The following is a 21,289-nucleotide window of genomic DNA, read 5'->3' on the forward strand; positions in this document are numbered from 1 at the left end:
TCAAATCCCAGCTCTGCCGCCAATTCCGTTATTTCGAGCAAGTTATCTGACCTCTCTGTGCTTCCATCTCCTCCTCTATAATGAGGATAATCATCATTGTTGTGAGGTTGAGTGTATACAAGCAGAAGTGCTTAGAATAGTAATGCTTACTGAGTGCTTCCATAATAAGCACTCAATTGTTATTATTTGCACAGTAATGTCTGTAGCCACCCTGCCTCACATGATCATTGGAGCTCCCGAAATGTCCCATGAAAGATGAAATCAGAATCAAGATAGTCTGCTGGAAGCTAGGATGTGTGAAGGTTGTTGAAGAATAAAGATCAAGTAGATGAGAATTCTAGAATTCTACAGAGGCAAATTAAAATGACTAATAATCAAGGTCCTGGTTAAGGGGGAGACCCCTAAAGCCAAAGAAAGTTGACGGTGACTGGCAAGTGATGAGGATGAAGGGAAGTCTCGGTAGGTGTAAGGGGATGTGAGGGGAAGAACAGAGCAAGCTAAATGATTAACTCTTCAGTATTCCCACATAATGAAATGCCTTAGTTAATCCCATAGTGTCTGGGAGATCACATTACGACAACATATTACAGAAAAGCATTCGCTGAGTATGCACACACACGGAACCCAGAGGAAGATGCAAAACGTCTTTGCTTTCCCATAATGTCATCCTTCAGTTAATTCCGTCCACCTCAGATAAGCATCTGAAGTTCCACTCTCTCTCTCTGGATTTCCTCCCTCTTCCCTCTGTCTCTGCCCCACTGCATCTCATTGGTCCTTTTCTCCCCCCTTCCCCTCCTTCCAAGTCCGAGCTCCACACAAGTGGGCCAATATTCCTGTGTAAAGAGGCTTCAGGACCTTCAAATCTTCCTCGGTTTACATTGACAATATCTTAGAGCAAACTTATTACTACATTATAAAAATCTCTACCTCTTTATTCCAATCTACAAAAGACCCCCTTCATACCTAAGATGAGAAAAGAAATAGAAGGTGACAGTTGCAAAGAAAATCCTGTCCTGTCAGGTAACCATTTTAAATACAAAGTTTGTCCCAGCCTCTAGAACAGTGTCTAAACATGATAGTCCCCTAATAAATGTTGGATGGATGAATAAATGAATAAACACAAACTCCAAAGTAAAACATGACTGACTTGAACATTAATGACTGTTGGCATCCACAACAGTCTCTCCTGAGCCTTTCGTTTGCTAACTCACTTCGTCAGACTGATTGCATTGAGTCCCAATTTTTCACACCTCCCTGTATCCACACCCTTTGGTAGTTGCCTTCTCACCTTGACTCTGGACTTGGCCATGTGATGTGCTTTGGAGAATGAGAAAGCAGCAAATACGACTGAGCAGAAGCTAAAAAAACGCTTATACATGAACTGCCACTAACATGAGAACAAGCCTGAGCTAACCTGCTGGAGGAATGTGACAAACACAGGAAGGACAGATGAACTGTCCCTGTCAAGGTCATGCTAGGTCCACCAGCCACCAGCCTACCCACCAGCTGATCACATAATCAAGATCAGCAGCACCAAATTCATGAAATATAATAAATGGCTTTTGTTTGAAACCACAAAGTTTGGAGTTATTAAGCAGCAATAGCTAACTGATACACTTCCAAACCCCAAATCCCCCTCCGGCTACGTTAGACTGGCAGCCCCACTGCACCACTTTGGGCGGTGGGAGCACCATCGCACCATAATCTATGTCGTGCAACACAGAGCCTTTAAGGCTGCATGCAGCAGTTCCGCTGGGAGAGCACCAGAATAAGTTAAAACCCTCTCTCTCCTGCTTGCCCTTCACCTCTAATGACACAGGGAGAAAGGAAAAAGAAAGTTAAAGGCAGTTTGAACTACCAAAACTAACTGCATATTGCAAAAGGAACCATTTCGTTTGACTGAACATTTCCAAACAAGTTTCAGCTCCTGAGCATTTTAAACACAGAGAGAAAACAATATAAATAATGTATGCGTGTATGTATACATGTATATACACATACACACATATATACCTACATGGCTGTTAGTGAATCATTTGCAAGGGACATTCTGAATGTTAAAATGGTGTGGATTTCTACACTCCTTCTTTCTGGCTTTCCAGGCACCAGTCCCATCAATCTCTAAACCCTGATACGAGGCAGTTCATTGTTCTTCAAATTTATGACATTTTTCAGTCCATTGTTTTTAAACTGTCACCCTCAGTGGGTAGCTGGCACAACTCATTGCTACTCTCAGCTCCCACCAAGCTCATCACCCTAGGAGTGATGTGCTAGCAAATTTTTCAGTTGACTGAGCTCCAGGATGGTAAATACTCTCTGTGTGCTTCTTCTGATGACATCATTAGTTTTGTCCTCCAACCTTTACCCAAAACAGAAATAACTAAGATTGTGATTGCCCATCCCAAACACATAATGAAAATGAGGGAAACTGAAAATAGAACCAGTCATTCTATTCAACCTCTTGGTGGGATGGAAGACTAACTCTCTCCCAGACATCCCAATAGTTTTATGTCATCGTTGCAAAAATGTCTCTAATATTGCAGGATCTATCTGGTCTATTGAGAGACTATTCTGTATGTGGTTCTCAGTTTAAACCAGCTTATTTTGATCTGCTGTATTTTCTCATTTATTTTCTGAAATGCATAATTTATGGACTTAATTCTCATCTCAGGAAATGGCCTGATTTCTCCGAGTGTTCTCAAACTAATTATATGGAGTTCAGTGAATGTGAAAGTCAGTTCTTCCTCTCTGTCCTCGCCTGGACATTAGGCGTGATCTTAGGCTGGAGTATGTACCTGAATGGAGGAATCAGAAAACCAGGTCCAGCTGACTCTGCCCCTTACCACGGTGAGGCCCTGCGCAAGTCACAATCATGTCTGATCCTCAGGGTCCTCATCTACAAAACGAGGATCTGGATGATTTCCAAGGCTCCTTTTAGCACTGAAAGCTTATTATATTATCCACAGATTTTTGTGATATTTCCTTTTACTTTAGTAGAGAGCATACACTTATTTCAACATTTACAGCATTTCCAATCGGTATATCTCTTTATCTAATTGTGTGCCTGGATAAAATTTTCATGTGTATATTTTTAGTTCCCCCTTCCATCTTGGGGTTGGAAGGGTTTGAAAAGTACTTGGGCAATTCAATCATTCAACAAACATTTATTGAGCACTTATTATGTGCCAGACCCTAGGCTAGGGGCTTGGGAAAATAAAATGAAAGTGATTATAATACTGATGTTCCTAATTATTTCTCTACAAAAACATTGAATGAGAGACTTGGTCTCAGCCTCAACCCAAAGTATATATCTAGTCTAAGAAAATGTTTAAAAAAGATCACTATGTTATACCAGACCCAAGAAGACGCTAAAAACTTTTGCTAAAATGGTATTGGCAATATACACCCTCTGGTCCATTTTAAAGAGACAGTGTGAAAGTGATCTGAGTTCTGAGAACTACTTAAACTAATAAAATTGTCTAGCCAGTGTCTGGTACAGTAGAGAAGTACTACTGTAATTTTTATCTTCCTACACCTCCTTTCTTTCTTTCCATCTCTTTTTCTCTAAAATTCATCTGACTTCTCTCTCACTCTTACTACCCTAGCTGTACTCAAAGGGTACACCATTGGAGCAGCAAAATCACCAGGCATCTTCTTCATTCCCACTTTCAACACTGGTGAAAGACAACTGCCTTCTTTGCTTCTAACCTAACCACATTCCCAACCTTTTGTTCAATACATGCTTACACCAACATGACCTGGAAACCAAGTAGGTGAAAGGAAATCTGGTAGTATCCATAGTTTGGTGTGTATTAAGAAACCTGCAGAAGTCTGATATTACCCAGGAAGCCAAATAATTCACATTGGCAGGAAAATTCTACATCTGCTGTTCTCCACTCCCTGACAAGGCTCAGTAAGATTGAATCTGTTGTGTGACCACATATTTACATAACAGATTTTTTCTCTGCTTTTGTGTTGCTCTAACTAATTGATTTAGAATGCAACTCTAATCTCCAGTGCCCCTCCCCCCAGGAACTAATTCTATTAGAATTCAAGTATAATGAAGACTCATTAGTAGTGGTGTATAAGTCATTAGAAAAGATAATTTACCACACAGAGAAAATAAATAATTAAATGGCTTTAAAACACAGTATTTGGCCATACTTATTTAATGAAATATATTCTAAAGACAAAAAGAAAAAAATCCCTTAACTTCTATTTAGTAATCTAATTGCTGGTAGTAATACTGGTGTAGTTATTTTTAACTATTCATATATGTAGTATGATAATGCTATAGAAAAGTATATTGCTGTTATTAAGAATCAAGGTTTTCAGAAAAGATCCAAATGTGTAATTTTTTAAGTAAAAACTCTACAAAGTTAAATTTGAATTGGAAATTTCAGAATGAACTCATGGGCTTTTTCAATGCACATTACTCAGCTCTTGTCTACTGAAAAGGCTTGAAAGCCACAACAGCCCAGTAATGAGCACCCCTACTGACCATATTTGGGACTCAAATATTACAAACCACTAAAAAGAACCAGGACTCCTTAGAGAAAAGCGGATTCCAGGCCTAGGACAGGAAATAATACAAGATGAGTTTGGAACATTTTGTTGCTCTAGAAAGCAAGGAAACCATCAAAGTTTAAAGGGACTTGTCAACAAGTCACAGAAACCAACTTAAGGGAACTCTGACTGGCCAGAAATGGGACAATTTGAACATCAAAGAGAATAATGATTGCAATCGGTTGAAATACAATGAATATATAAAAATCCATGATGAACTTTTTAAAAAGCCCTTTGAAGAGAATAAATTTAGAATTTATCTTGCCTGTCTTTAAAAAAAAAGACTTTATTTTGGAATACCAAATAGCTCTAATTGATGAAAGAAAGCTCTTCTTTTCAGAAGAATTCCAACTGATAAATATAGCAGGAATTATAGCATTAGAAAATCACCATTTGCAACCCTTAATAGAATCATTGTTCAGGCAACCATCAATAGTTGGCAAAACAATTAGGTAAAAGGATAATGATAACCAGATATCCATGGGGTACCAAAGTAACACCTCACTGATTTTAAGGGGGAACATGCAACTTTACAACAGAAGGATCAGATGATCACTCTTAGCATCCCTAAAACCAGAGGACAATATGTACATCCTGATATAATATGAAGTACCCAACTCCACCTATGACATATTCTTGTCAAAATGTTGAATCTGAACTTAAGACTTTAACTTCCAGTTTATGGAAAATACAAGGGAAAGAAGAACAGGTTAAAATCTACCATTCAGAAACAATCAGACAAATCAGAATGAGGGCTATTCTCCATGACAACTAACTCGGACTTTTCAACAAGTCAATGACATGAGTAAAAAGGGTGGGTAAGGATACTGTTAAAGATTTTAAAGGACTCAAGAGACAAAACAATCAGATGTGTTTGCCTTATTTGCATTCTACCTCAAACAAACCACTTGTTAAAATAAAAAAGGACATTTTTGAGAAATTCAAACATGGACTGGATATTAAATGACACTAAGGAAATAATGCTAATTTGGGGGGGGCTATAATGCCATTATTTATGCCATTATTATGTGATACAGTGGTTAAGAAGATATTCTTGGGACTTCCCCAGTGGCACAGTGGTTAAGAATCCGCCTGTCAATGCAGGGGACACGGGTTCGAGCCCTGGTCCAGGAAGATCCCACATGCCACGGAGCAACTAAGGCCGTGCGCCACAACTACTGAGCCTGCACTCTAGAGCCTGTGAGCCACAACTACTGAAGCCCACGTGCCACTACTACTGAAGCCCGTGCCTAGAGCCCGGGCTCCACAACACGAGAAGCCACTGCAATGAGAAGCCCGTGCACCGCAACAAAGAGTAGCCCCTGCTTGCTGCAACTAGAGAAAGCCCGTGCACAGCAACAAAGACCCAATGCAGCCAAAAATTAATTAATTAATTAATTTTTTTTTTAAGAAGAAGATATTCTTATTTTTAAGGATATATAAATACATTTAGGGTTCCCCTGGTGGCACAGTGGTTAAGAATCCACCTGCCAATGCAGAGGACACGGGTTTGAGCCCTTGTCCGGGAAGATCCCACATGCCGCGGAGCAACTAAGCCCCTGCACCACAACTACTGAGCCCGCGCTCTAGAGCCCAGGCTCCACAACAAAAGAAGCCACCACAGTGAGAAGTCAGTGCTCTACAATGAAGAGTAGCCCCCCGCCGGCCACAACTAGAGAAAGCCCAGGCACAGCAATGAAGACCCAGTGCAGCCAAAAATAAATAATAAATAAATATATGTATAAATACATTTAAATATTTAGGGGCAAAAATATCAGATTGTCCAGGATTTGCTTTAAAATTCTTCAGCCAAAAAAAAAGAAGCAGCAGCAAATGTGGCAATGTTAATAATTGTTTAAGGTGAGTATACAGAGCTTCATTATACTATTTTTCAACTTCTATATCTTCTAATTTTTCATACATAAAAATTTAAGAGTAAAGTTTCTTAAAATATGATGAAAAACAAAGCCCCTTGCCTCCTGGAGACTACTTTATGATGACTACAATTACTTTGGGTATAGAAAATGACTGCTGGCTTTCAGAATCTCTCTACAAACATCTGAAGTCTTAATTCCCTGGTGAATATTTTGGTATTCCCTGTACTTGTTTTTCCCAAATTGGACATTATACTTCTTATGAAATCTTCCTTCCCCTAAGACCCACATCAACTTCCACCTCCTTCCCTAAATCTATTCATTCATTCAATGAACAACTATTGGGTGACTTCAATGTGCTGGATCCTGCATTAGACACAGGAGATATATTATAGAACCAATAAAGACAAGCTCTTGACAAGTTCTCTGTGACAGAGACAAGTAAACAGGAAATTACAGTGCACAGAGAAGCAAGCTCTGATAGGGAAGCTGGAGAGTACCACAGGAGAGGGACCTACCCCAGTCTGGAAGGAGTGACTTGCACACTGAGACCTGAAGATCGAGTAGGAATGAGCTAGGGGTCGGGAGACCAAGCACAGTCCAGGCATAGGGAACAGCAAGTGCAAAAGAACAGCAGGAAATGAGAACAAGCCATGTTCTTAAAACTTGTGATAGTTAATTTTATGTGTCCACTTGATTGGGCCATGAGGTGCCCAGATATTTGGCCAAACATTACTATGTTTGTGAGGGTGTTTCTAGATGAGATTGACATTTGAGTTGATAGACTGAGTAAAGCAGACTGCCCTCCCTAATGTGCAAGAGCCTCATCCAATCAACTGAAGACCTAAATAGAACAAAAAAGGCTGAGTAAAAGAGAATTTCACTTGCCTGACATTTTCAGATTGGACATTAGTCTTTTCCTGCCCTCAGACTGGAACTTTCACCATCAGCTATCCTAGTTCCCCAGCCTTTGATTCAGACTGAAACTGTAGCACTGGCTCTCCTGGATCTCCAGCTTGATGACTGCAGATCTGAGGACTTCTCAGCCTCTATAATTATGTGAGCCAATTCATCATCATCATCATCATTTATTTTATATATATATATATTTATATTTATATATATATATACACACATACATACACAATTGACCCTTGAACAACATGAGTTTGAACAGCATGGGTCCACTTATATGGGGATTTTTTTCAATGAATACTATAGCACTAAACAGCCCGAGGTTGCTTGAATTGGGGATTTGGCACTGAGGATACAGGGGACTGACTGTGAAGTTGTACTTGGATTTTTGACTGTGCAAGGGTCGGCGCCCCTAACTCCCGCATTGTTCAAGGTCAACTGCATGTTGCATGTATGTGTGTATATAAAAATAAATGTGTGTGAGTATGTGCGTATACATATTTGGTTCTGTTTCTCTGGAGAACGTTGACTAATACAGAACTAAAAAAAAACTTAGTAGAGATAGCACATGAAATGTATGTTTGGGAATGAGAAAGGTAGAGGGAAAGAGACTAAGTTGGAGAATTAAGCAGAGTTCATATACTGAACAATTTATCTCAAAGGGAATGTGAAACCATGGGAGGATTTGCATTTAAGAAAGGACACGGCTGTTTTATGAAGAGTAAATTGCAGGGGGCAAGACAAGAGTCAGGGAGACCAGTTAAGAGGTTATGGCCATATCCCAGCCAATAGGCTCTCTCCATAGCACGCACATCAAGACATTCTGAGGCTCCTTCATGGCCTTCATCCCTTCTGCCTTGAAGCACAGATATTTATGCGCATGCTTTCTCTCTTCTTCCAGAACAATCTCCTTAAGGGTGGGAACAAAGTCACATAGCCTGATAATAACAGCTAGCACTTAACACTCAGGATATACTAAGCACACTGTATATATAACATCTAATTCCACAATAACCATGTAAGATAGCTATTATTCCCCATTTACCAATGAAGAAACTCACATTCAGAACTATTTGCCAAACAAGTATGTGCACCGGCCCACACAGCTGGTAAATGGTGGCACTTGGATTCCCACCCAAGTCAGCCCTGCTCCAGATCTCTCCAAGCTCCTGTAGTGATCAATAAACACACATACAGTTGAGCTGCAAGATGTCTGAGTCCAATCTTATCAAACTACAGATTTTTCTTTTGATGCATGTTTGCCTACAGAGGCATATTTCAGGGTTGGTTTTTTTTTTTTTCTAGAGTACTCTATACCAGGGGGCATTTTATTCTCACAGTGAATGTGAAAGTGCAGTTTGAGGATTTTCGACACAATAGTGTAAGTACTGAATGGACTTGACCAGCAATGTCAGCAGAAGAGGAAGAGGATGCTGGAACCAAAGAGGAAAGTCAAGGCCAGCCAAGAGCATCAGTGGCAGGCTCTATGCAGTTCCAGGAAACATTAAAGGCTGGCATCACTCCCCGCTTAATCCATAATGTGACTGAGCCGCAACCCCAGTGATTTTGAGAAAAAAGAATCAGCAGAATTTTGCAGCTTTAATAGAATGTATAAGCAACTAAAAGTTTCAGGGAAGCCTTCACTTCATTACCTCAGCAGTCATACCCTGACCTTGTGGCCGCTCTTTGTGAAAAACCCTTTTATGTTTTTTCACATAAGTGGAATTAACACTTATATGGGGATTTTTTCCCTCCATGGCATGAACTCATGGTAGACGGATGCTTCAGTAGATTACAAGTAGTTTTTCAATGTCACATTTCTATAACAGTGTTACGGAACAAAACTAATTGTCATCAGGATTGGAGGCAATTCTATTCACAGCAAGATAAATTGGATTTCTAAACTGTGATTTCCATTGTGTTACCTCTATGTATCATGAAAGTTATCCTGATGCGCCCAGCAGTCAGGCTACGTACTTATACAGTGAGGTCCAGCTTTATGCTGAATTCATCATCTTTCGCTTCCCGAGGGAGGACAGAAGAGCAACGGAAGCATAATTTTAGACCACCATCTAATGGAAGGGGTCAATGAGGATATACTACTCTAAATATCAGTATGAACATTCAAAGACTAGAAGAAAACAGTCCATTCCCTAAGAAGATTAGACATCACTGTGAATTATCCAATTTATCACTGTGGAGTTTTGTGTGTATATGAAGCCCTCTCTCTCTCTCTCTCCTTTTTTAATAATACTTTTTAGACAAATGCAAACAGTATAACTATTTCAGAATGCAAATCGCCATCAATAAAAATATCCCATCTTGCAATTTGTAAATTTGGACTCCACTAATCTTTTAATATATTGGGCAATGTCTTGGGTGGCATTTTCACAATCTATAAAAAAATAAGATTTTCTAAATGAATTAAAAGATTAAAAATATTATGGAAAACAAGATGGATAGTGCAAATGTTCATACTGTTGTAATCAAAAGGCAAACAGGAGGTAGTAAAGCTTAGGACCACGGACTTTACAGAGTCAGTCCTTCTGGGTTCGAATCTTGTCTCACCATTGTTGTGACCTGGACAAATTACTTAACCTTACTGTGCCTCCATTTTCTTATCTGTAAAATGCAGATCCTAGTAATACACACTTCATAGCAGATTGCCATGAAGATTAGAGTTAACAATATACTTAGAGAAGTTCCTGGCACACACTAAACACTCAGTGGTACAACTTATGATTACTATTGGTATTATAATCTGAAAGCGTCCTTTTCTTAAAGCAAATAAGTTACGAACGACTCATAATTCTATCTCGATCACTCCAGCAGATTTCCTTACAATCTCTAGCAGGCAGTATCATGCTGCTTCATTCACATTACTAAGTATCTTTGAAAATAAGAACACTGCAGTCCTAAAAAAAAAAAAAAATTCTAGATTTCAGTTTTCCCCACTTATTTTCTATTGGTGGTATTTTTCTATATTTAAAGTAAACCTAAGCTACCCAGCAAATACCTGGGCCTTGTTCCTTTATGTCCTGTCAAATCCTTACAGGATCTTGGAAAATATGACTACCTGCAACATTCCCCATGAGGACACAAGATAAAATTCCTTCATTTTTGACATGGATCATTTATGTGTATGGGAAATCATACTTACGTTTTATTTGCTAAATGCTAAAGGGAAAGGAGACATTAGACCCTAAAGTGTTTCAGAAAGAGGTAAAATAAAAAAGAGAATGCTTTAAAAGTAACATTTTCCTAGTTCACTTGGATTAAGTAGAATCCATAAATACACAAGATGAGGTTTTCACAAGCAGCAAGTTAAAGAAGCTATCTCCATATTTTATCCATGCAAAACTGCCAAATGATTTTTCCTAAAATTTAAATGTTTCTATCTAACAAAACTGATTTTCTTGGGTCCAGGGAGGGTGCATTATTCATCCAGGTAGTATCTACCAAATATAGAGTGTACAATAATTATTGACCTAAATAAATTTGAATGAACACATAGCACAGCACTGGGCTCAAGGCAGGCACTCAAATATTTTTCGAATGAATAAACCAGAGGAAGATGGATGGAAACTGCTTCCAGGTAATCTGTCTTGCAGATTGTAATCAAGATTAAGAAAGAAATATAGGAGGGCAGAATGGATACCATCCCAAAATAATACACACACGTACGTATCTAACATATGCATTCACATACACAAACTGAAGCAATCTCAATAATTAACATTCAAAAGTAACAGGAACTTAAACTACAGAAGAAAGACCAGCAATTCATATAGATAATGACAATACTAGGCAAATTGCCTTGGATCTAACCCACCGTTTAAAATAGCCTTGATCAGTTCTCGAGGGAGAAAATTTCACCAATTTATATAGTTTTGGCTTTTAAATCTGAAAAAAGGAAAGAAAGTTTCTGAAATGTCTGAGATCTAAACTCCTGTATCCCCTCCCAACAAATTCAAGTCTAGGGTAACCATGTGTCAGCATCATTCCCCATCACTGGACCTGAGAGCTCAGTTCGGTCCTCCCATTTGTCTTTTTTTTTTTTTTTTTAACATCTTTACTGGAGTATAATTGCTTTACAATGGTGTGTTAGTTTCTGCTTTATAACAAAGTGAATCAGCTACACATATACATATGTTCCCATAACTCTTCCCTCTTGCGTCTCCCTCCCTCCCACCCTCCTTATCCCACCCCTCTAGGTGGTCAAAAAGCACCGAGCTGATCACCCTATGCTATGCGACTGATTCTCACTAGCTATCAGTTTTACATTTGGTAGTGTATATATGTCCATGCAACTCTCTCACTTTGTCCCTGCTTACCCTTCCCGCTCCCCGTGTCTTCAAGTCCATTCTCTACGTCTTTATTCCCATCCTGCTCCTACGTTCTTCATGACCGGTTTTTTTTTTTTTAGATTCCATATATATGTGTTAGCATATGGTATTTGTTTTTCTCTTTCTGACTTACTTCACTCTGTATGACAGACTCTAGGTCCATCCACCTCACTACAAATCACTCAATTTCATTTCTTTTTATGGCTGAGTAATACTTCATTGTATATATGTGCCACATCTTCTTTACCCATTCATCTGTCAATGGACACTTAGGTTGCTTCCATGTACTGGCTACTGTAAGTAGAGCTGCAATGAACATTTTGGTACATGACTCTTTTTGAATTATGGTTTTCTCAGGGTATATGCCCAGTAGTGGGATTGCTGGGTCGTATGGTAGTTCTATTTTTAGTTCTTTAAGGAACCTCCATACTGTTCCCCATAGTGGCTGTATCAATTAACATTCCCACCAACACTGCAAGAGGGTTCCCTTTTCTCCACACCCTCTCCAGCATTTATTCTTTGTAGATTTTTTGATGATGGCCATTCTGACTGGTGTGAGGTGATGTCTCATTATAGTTTTGATTTGCATTTCTCTAATGATTAATGATGTTGAGCATTTTTTCATGTGTTTGTTGGCAATATGTATATCTTCTTTGGAGAAATGTCTGTTTAGACCTTCTGCCCATTTTTGCATTGGGTTGTTTGATTTTTGATATTGAGCTCCATGAGCTGTTTGTATATTTTGGAGATAAATCCTTTGTCAGTTGCTTCATTTGTAAATATTTTCTCCCATTCTGAAGGTTGTCTTTTCATCTTGTTTATGGATTACTTTGCTGTGCAAAAGCTTTTAAGTTTCAATAGGTCCCATTTGTTTAGTTTTGTTTTTATTTCCATTTCTCTAGGAGGTGGGTCAAAAAGGATCTTGCTGTGATTTATGTCATAAAGTGTTCTGCCTATGTTTCCCACTAAGAGTTTGATAGTGTCTGGCCTTACATTTAGGTCTCTAATCCATTTTGAGTTTATTTTTCTGTATGGTGTTAGGGAGTGTTCTAATTTCACTCTTTTACATGTAGCTATCCAGTTTTCCCAGCACCACTTATTGAAGAGGCTGTCTTTTCCCCATTGTATATTCTTGCCTCCTTTATCAAAAATAAGGTGACCATATGTGCGTGGGTTTATCTCTGGGCTTTCTATCCTGTTCCATTGATCTATATTTCTGTTTTTGTGCCAGTACCATACTGTCTTGATTACTGTAGCTTTGTAGTATAGTCTGAAGTCAGGAAGCCTGATTCCTCCAGCTCCATTTTTCGTTCTCAAGATTGCTTTGACTATTCGGGGTCTTTTGTATTTCCATACAAACTGTGAGATTGTTTGTTCTAGTTCTGTGAAAAATGCCAGTGGTAGTTTGATAGGGATTGCATTGAATCTGTAGATTGCTTTGGGTAGTATAGTCATTTTCACAATGTTGATTCTTCCAATCCAAGATAATTGTATATCTCTCCATCTATTTGTATCATCTTTAATTTCTTTCACCAGTGTCTTATAGTTTTCCGCATACAGGTCTTTTATCTCCTTAGGTAGGTTTATTCCTAGGTATTTTATTCTTTTTGTTGCAGTGGTAAATGGGAGTGTTTCCTTAATTCCACTTTCAGATTTTTCATCATTAGTGTATAGGAATGCCAGAGATTTCTGTACATTAATATTGTATCCTGCTACTTTACCAAATTCATTGATTAGCTCTAGTAGTTTTCTGGTAACATCTTTAGGGTTCTCTATGTATAGTATCATGTCATCTGCAAACAAAGACAGCTTTGCTTCTTCTTTTCCGATTTGGATTCCTTTTATTTCTTTTTCTTCGCTGACTGCTGTGGTTAAAACTTCTAAAACTATGTTGAATAATAGTGGTGAGAGTGGGCAACCTTGTCTTGTTCCTGATCTTAGAGAAAATGGTTTCAGTTTTTCACCATTGAGGACGATGTTAGCTGTGGGTTTGTCATATATGGCCTTTATTCTGTTGAGGTAAGTTCCTTCTCTGCCTACTTTCTGGAGGGTTTTTATCATAAATGGGTGTTGAATTTTGCCAAAGCTTTTCCTGCATCTATTGACGTGATCATATGGTTTTTATTCTTGTATCACATTGATTGATTTGCGTATATTGAAGAACCCTTGCATTTCTGGGATAAACCCCACTTCATCATGGTGTATGATCCTTTTAATGTTGCTGTTGGATTCTGTTTGTTAGTATTTTGTTGAGGATTTTTGCATGTATGTTCATCAGTGATATTGGCCTGTAGTTTTCTTTCTTTGTGACATCTTTGTCTGGTTTTGGTATCAGGGTGATGGTGGCCTTGTAGAATGAGTTTGGGAGTGCTCCACCGTCTGCTATATTTTGGAAGAGTTTGAGAAGGATAGGTATTAGCTCTTCTCTAAATGTTTGATAGAATTTGCCTGTGAAGCCATCTGGTCTTGGGCTTTTGTTTTTTGGAAGTTTTTAATCACAGTTTCAATTTCAGTGCTTGTGATTGGTCTGTTCATATTTTCTATTTCTTCCTGGTTCAGTCTCGGAAGGTTATGCATTTCTAAGAATCTGTCCATTTCTTCCAGGTTGTCCATTTTATTGGCATATAGTTGCTTGTAGTAATCTCTCATGATCCTTTGTATTTCTGCAGTGTCAGTTGTTCCTTCTCCTTTTTCATTTCTAATTCTATTGCTTTGTCTTCTCCCCTTTTTTCTTGATGAGTCTGGCTAATGGTTTATGAATTTTGTTTATCTTCTCAAAGAATCAGCTTTTAGTTTTATTGATCTTTGCTATTTTTCCTCCATTTCTTTTTCACTTATTACTGATCTGATCTTTATGATTTCTTTCCTTCTGCTAACTTTGGGGGGTTTTTGTTCTTCTTTCTCTAATTGCTTTAGGTGTAAGGTTAGGTTTTTTATTTGAGATGTTCTTCGTTTCTTAAGGTAGGATTGTATTGCTACAAACTTCCCTCTTAGAATTGCTTTTGCTGCATCCCATAGGTTTTGGGTCATCGTGTTTTCATTGTCATTTGTTTCTAGGTATTTTTTGATTTCCTCTTTGACTTCTTCAGTGATCTCTTGGTTATTAAGTAGTGTATTGTTTAGCCTCCATGTATTGTATTTTTTACAGATATTTTCCTATAATTGATATCTAGTTTCATAGCATTGTGGTCAGAAAACATGCTTGATATGATTTCAATTTTCTTAAAATTACCAAGGCTTGATTTGTGACCCAAGATATGATCTATCCTGGAGAATGTTCCATGAGCACTTGAGCAGAAAGTGCATTCTGTTGTTTTTGGATGGAATGTCCTATAAATATCAATTAAGTCCATCTTGTTTAATGTATCATTTAAAGCTTATGTTTCCTTATTTATTTTCATTTTGGATGATCTGTCCATTGGTGAAAGTGGGGTGTTAAAGTCCCCTACTGTAATTGTGTTACTGTCAAGTTCCCCTTTTATGGCTGTTAGTATTTGCCTTATGTATTGAGGTGCTCCTATGTTGGGTGCATAAATATTTACAATTGTTATATCTTCTTCTTGGATTGATCCCTTGACCATTATGTAGTGTCCCTCTTTGTCTCTTGTAATAGTCTTTGTTTTAAAGTCTATTTTGTCTGATATGAGAATTACTACTCCAGCTTTCTGTTGATTTCCATTTGCATGGAATATCTTTTTCCATCCCCTCACTTTCAGTCTGTATGTGTCCCAGGTCTGAAGTGGGTCTCCTGTAGACAGCATATATACAGGCCTTGTTTTTGTATCCATTCAGCCAGTCTGTGTCTTTTGGTGGGAGCATTTAATCCATTTACATTTAAGGTAATTATCGATATGTGTGTTCCTGTTACCATTTTCTTAATTGTTTGGGGTTTGTTTTTGTGGGTCTTTTCCTTCTCTTGTGTTTCCTACCTAGAGAAGTTCCTCTAGCATTTGTTGTAAAGCTGGTATGGTGCTTCTGAATTCTCTTAACTTTTGCTTGTCTGTAAAGGCTTTAATTTCTCCATCAAATCTGAATGAGATCCTTGCTGGGTAGAGTAATCTTGGTTGTAGGTTTTTCCCTTTCATCACTTTAAATATGTTCTGCCACTCCCTTCTGGCTTTCAGAGTTTCTGCTGTTAATCTTATGGGGATTCCCTTGTATGCTATTTGTTGTTTTTCCCTTGCTGCTTTTAATATTTTTTCTTTGTATCTAATTTTTGATAACTTGATTAATATGTGTCTTGGAGTGTTTCTCCTTGGATTGATCCTGTATGGGACTCTCTGTGCTTCCTGGACTTGATTAACTATTTCTTTTCCCATATTAGGGAAGTTTTCAACTATAATCTCTTCAAAGATTTTCTCAGTCCCTTTCTTTTTCTTTTCTTCTTCTGGGACCCCTATAATTCGAATGTTGGTGCGTATAATGTTGTCCCAGAGGTCTCTGAGACTGTCCTCAATTCTTTTCATTCTTTTTTCTTTATTCTGCTCTGCAGTAGTTATTTCTACTATTTTTTCTTCCAGGTCACTTATCCGTTCTTCTGCCTCAGTTATTCTGCTATTGATCCCATCTAGAGAACATTTAATTTCATTTATTGTGTGTTCATCATTGTTTGTTTGCTCTTTAGTTCTTCTAGGTCCTTGTTATATGTTTCTTGTATTTTCTCCATTCTATTTCCAAGATTTTGGATCATCTTTACTATCATTTTTCTGAATTCTCTTTCAGGTAGACTGCCTATTTCCTCTTCATTTGTTTGGTCTGCTTGATTTTTACCTTGCTCCTTCATCTGCTGTGTTCTTCTCTGTCTTCTCATTTTGCTTAACTTACTGTGTTTGGGGTCTCCTTTTCACAGGTGCAGGTTCGTAGTTCCCATTGTTTTTGGTGTCTGTCCCCATTGGCTAAGGTTGGTTCAGTGGGTTGTGTAGGCTTCCTGGTGGAGGGGACTAGTGCCTGTGTTCTGGGGGATGAGGCTTGTCTTTCTGGTGGGCAGGTCCACGTCTGGTCGTGTGTTTTGGGGTGTCTGTGACCTTACTATGATTTTAGGCAGCCTCTCTGCTAATGGGTGGGGTTGTGTTCCTGTCTTGCTAGTTGTTTGGCATAGGGTGTCCAGCACTGGAGCTTGCTGGTCATTGAGTTGAGGTGGGTCTTGGCATTGAGATGGAGATCTCTGGTAGATTTTCAGAGTTTGATATTACGTGGAGCTGGGAGGTCTCTTGTGGACCAGTGTCCTGAACTCGGCTCTCCCACCTCAGAGGCACAGGCCTGACGCCCGGCCGCAGCACCAAGATCCTGTCATCCATACGGGAAAAGAGAAATATATATATATATCATTGCTCCCAAAGTCCACCACCTCAGTTTGGGATGATTCGTTGTCTATTCAGGTATTCCACAGATGCAGGGTACATCAAGTTGATTCTGGAGATTTAATCCGCTGCTCCTGAGCTGGGAGAGATTTCCCCTTCTCTTCTTTGTTCTCACAGCTCCCGGGGTTCAGCTTTGGATTTGGCCCCGCCTCTGCGTGCAGGTCCCCAGAGGGCGTCTGTTCCTGCTCAGACAGGACGGGGTTAAAAGACCAGCTGATTCGGGGTCTCTGGCTCACTCAGGTCGGGTGCAGGGAGGGGTACGGAGTGCGGGGCGATCCTGCGGCGGCAGAGGCCAGCATGACGTTGCACCAGCCTGAGGCGTGCCATGTGTTCTCCTGGGGAAGCTGTCCCTGGATCACGGGACCCTGGCTGTGGTGGGCTGCACAGGCTCCCGAGAGGGGCGGTTTGGAGAGTGACCTGTGCTCACACACGGGCTTCTTGGTGGCGGCAGCAGCGGCCTTAGCGTCTCACGCCCGTCTCTTGGGTCCGCACTGATAGCAGCAGCTCGCGCCTGTCTCTGGAGCTCCTTTAAGCAGTGCTCTTAATCCCCTCTCCTCACGCACCAGGAAACAAAGAGGCAAGAAAAGGTTTCTTGCCTCTTCGGCAGCTCCAGACCTTTTCCCGGACTCCCTCCCGGCTAGCCGTGGTGCACTAACCCCTTCAGGCTGTGTTCATGCAGCCAACCCCAGTCCTCTGCCTGGGATCCAACCGAAGCCCGAGCCTCAGCTCCCAGTCCCGCCCGCCCCGGCGGGTGAGCAGACAAGCCTCTCGGGCTGGTGAGTGCCGGTCGGCATCGATCCTCTGGGCGGAATCTCTCCGCTTTACGCTACGCACCCCTGTGGCTGCGCTCTCCTCCGTGGCTCCAAAGCATCCCCCCCCATCACCCCCACCCCCGTCTCCGCCCGCGAAGGGGCTTCCTAGTGTGTGGAAACCTTTCCTCCTTCACAGCTCCCTCCCGCTGGTGCACGTCCCGTCCCTATTCTTTTGTCTCTCTTTTCTTTTTTCTTTTGCCCTACCCAGGTACGTGGGGGAGTTTCTTGCCTTTTGGGAGGTCTGAAGTCTTCTGCCAGCGTTCAGTAGGTGTTCTGCAGGTGTTGTTCCACATGTAGTTGTATTTCTAATGTATTTGTGGGGAGGAAGGCGATCTCCACGTCTTACTCTTCCGCCATCTTGAAGCTCCTCTCCCACGTGACTTTATTATTCCGAAGATTTACAGGACATTGGAGGGCTGCACTGGTGGCGCAGTGGTTGAGAATCCGCCTCTCGATGCAGGAGGCATGGGTTCATGCCCCGGCCTGGGAAGAGCCCACATGCCACGAAACAGCTGGGCCCGTGAGCCATGGCCGCTGAGCCTTCGCGTCCAGAGCCTGAGCTCCGCAACAGGAGAGGCCACAGCAGTGAGAGGCCCACATACCGCAAAGAAAAGAAGACATTTGAAAGCCCCTTAAACTCTCTTATTCTGCTCAGCCCCTGCCCAGTCCAGCCAAGATGGCAGACAGTTTCCCGAACGGTTATGTCAAGGATTGAAATGAGGGGGGATTATCTCTTTCTACTGAGACTAGTGTATCCATCCTATGGAAGACGATAAATAGAAAGGGATAACCTATGTTTTAATCGAGGGTGCTGTTCTCCATAGTAGAAATATGCATGAAATTTCCCCAAATCTTATTTCATATGCCATCATTTCTCAACACTGATTTCTGTTCATAAATCAGCTTCACTGGGAAATGTCCATTTAGGATAGTATATTTAGGCATTCCAAGTAGCCCAAAGAGAAGCCGTTTACACATTCTGCTGCAGCCCCAAGTAAGGTCAGTTCCACGGAGGCATATTGTAAAATTAAAAATCATTTAAAAGGCGTTGAAAAAAGTTCATCATCATCAGAGATCATATGTACGTTCACAGAGGAGATGTAGATGTTACACTGAGATTTGTCAATTTGTCAAGGAAAATAACTCAGGGCCAGAAGGAAGAAATTCCTATCTGCTAAGGCCGACCAAAGTAAGGGGAAGCAGCCCAGCCTACCTCTGCCAACAATGCTTTGCCCACAGAAATTAAAAACTCTGGGTGGAATACTGAAAACATCTTTTTTTAAGGCATTTATGGGCTCACCAAGAAAATTAAGAATCCTCAAAACCCAAAAATCAAGAGAAAGTGGAAACACAGAGAAGTAGAGCCCCAAAGTTGACATTTACTCTGAGGGCATTTGCCCAACTCCAGAGTCCCTGAACTTCATTTCCTGACATTAAATATCATAAGGGTCAATCTAAAGTCGGATGTCCTATAGGAGATCCCCTCCCTCCATAAAGTGGAACCACAAAAAGCCACACTCACAATGTCAGGGTGAACAAGAAATCAGCCAGCCACAGCCAAAGGAGGCAGCAAATAAAATTGCCTGCCCAGCCCTAAATGCTGTCACTAGATAGAGGGGGGAAAAATCTCCCTCGAGAATTCTTAACACAAGCTGATTCTTTCGAAAGTTTGTAGCCCAAACACATAATACCTTGGACTGAGAAACCTTAAATAAATACTTCAGGATAAAACTGTCCCACATTGGTAATGCCCCAGACATTTGGCAGAAACAAATGAAAATCCTAAAAGAACCCACCTTCAACGTAGGCCTCAAAAATTCCCATGGGTAAAAATTATGAAGAGAGTCAAAAATCCCTAACCACGGGAAGATTTTAACTCACCGTAAAAGAGTCAACAGAAGCAGCAAGTGACATGAACTAACCTATAAACTTCAGATACTGGAAGAAACCTACAAGTATGTTTACTATGTTTAAGAAATAAAAGGTGGGGGTCTTCCCTGGTGGCGCAGTGGTTTGAGAGTCCGCCTGCCGATGCAGGGGACGCGGGTTCGTGCCCCGGTCTGGGAGGATCCCACATGCCGCAGAGCGGCTGGGCCCGTGAGCCATGGCCGCTGAGCCTGCGCGTCCAGAGCCTGTGCTCCGCAACGGGAGAGGCCACAGCAGTGAGAGGCCCGCGTACCGTAAAAAAAAAAAAAAAAAAAAACAAAAGAAAGAAAGAAAGAAAAGGGGAGATTGAAACTGTGACTAAGAATAAAAAGACTTTAGTGGTCACAGGAAGAGCCGGGGTCTCCTGAGTGAAAATCTGGGATGCCTACGGGTCCCGAGACTTCTTGGACAGCCTGGTACTCTCCACCAGAGAAGAAGGGAATTTAGGCCTAGTTTACAGCTTTCAGTGGAGGCTTTTGGTGGCCGAATACAAAGATGTGGATTTAAATTTATTCAGGTCAAGGAGTAGACCAACTGCAAAAGGTGATTGACACAATCAAAACCAACCCTGAAGACAGAAGAATCATTCTACGTGCTTGGAATCGAAAGATCTTCCTCTCATACCCCACCACCCTGCCCCTGTGTCATGCCCTTTGCCACTTCTACGTGATGAACCATGACTGTCCTGCAGCTGTACCAGAAGTCAGGAGACAGGGGCCTGAGTGTGTCCTTCAACATCGCCAGCTATGCCCTGCTCACCTACATGATTGCACACATCACAGGCCTGAAGCCAGGTGACTCTGTACACACTTTGGGAGATGCACATATTTACCTTGATCACATTGAGCTACTGAAAATGCAGCTTCAGGGAGAATCAAGGCCTTTCCCAAAGCTCAAAATCCTTGGAAAAGTTGAGAAAATCGATGACTTCAAGGCTGAAAACTTTCAGATTGAAGGCTACAGTCCCCATCCCACTATTAAAATGGAAATGGCTACTTAGAGTGCTATTTTTTTTTTATTGAGGTATGGTTGATTTGCAGTGTTTGAGGTGTACAGCAGGGTGATTTGGTTGTGTATATTTTTTCAGGTTCTTTTCCATTGAAGGTTGTTGCAGGATGTTGAATATGGTTCCCTATGCTGTGCAGTGAACCCTTGTTGTTAATCTATGTTGCATACAGTGGTTTGTATCTGTTGGTCCCAAATTCCTAATTTATCCTTCCCCCACCTTTCTCCTTTGGTAACCATAAATTTGTTTTCTATGTCTGTGAGTCTATTTCTGGTTTGTTTGTTTTTATTTATTTTTGGCTGTGTTGGGTCTGTTGCTGCACGTGGGCTTTCTCTAGTTGCGATGAGCAGGAACTACTCTTCGTTGCGGTGCGTGGGCTTCTCATTGCAGTGGCTTCTCTTGTTGTGGAGCACAGGCTCTAGGCACACAGGCTCAGTAGTTGTGGCTCTCGAGCTCTAGAGAGTAGTTGTGGTGCACAGGCTTA

At 40.7% G+C, this 21,289-nt stretch overlaps 1 pseudogene; it reads left to right on the top strand.

Moving 5' to 3' along the window:
* The window catches only part of LOC132529947 (thymidylate synthase-like), a 45,931-nt pseudogene extending 25,132 nt beyond the window's left edge, over positions 1-20,799 (top strand).
* Positions 20,800-21,289: the final 490 nt, after the last annotated feature.

Source organism: Lagenorhynchus albirostris, chromosome 11, assembly GCF_949774975.1.
Source record: "Lagenorhynchus albirostris chromosome 11, mLagAlb1.1, whole genome shotgun sequence".
In the NCBI taxonomy this organism is placed as follows: Eukaryota; Metazoa; Chordata; class Mammalia; order Artiodactyla; family Delphinidae; genus Lagenorhynchus; species Lagenorhynchus albirostris.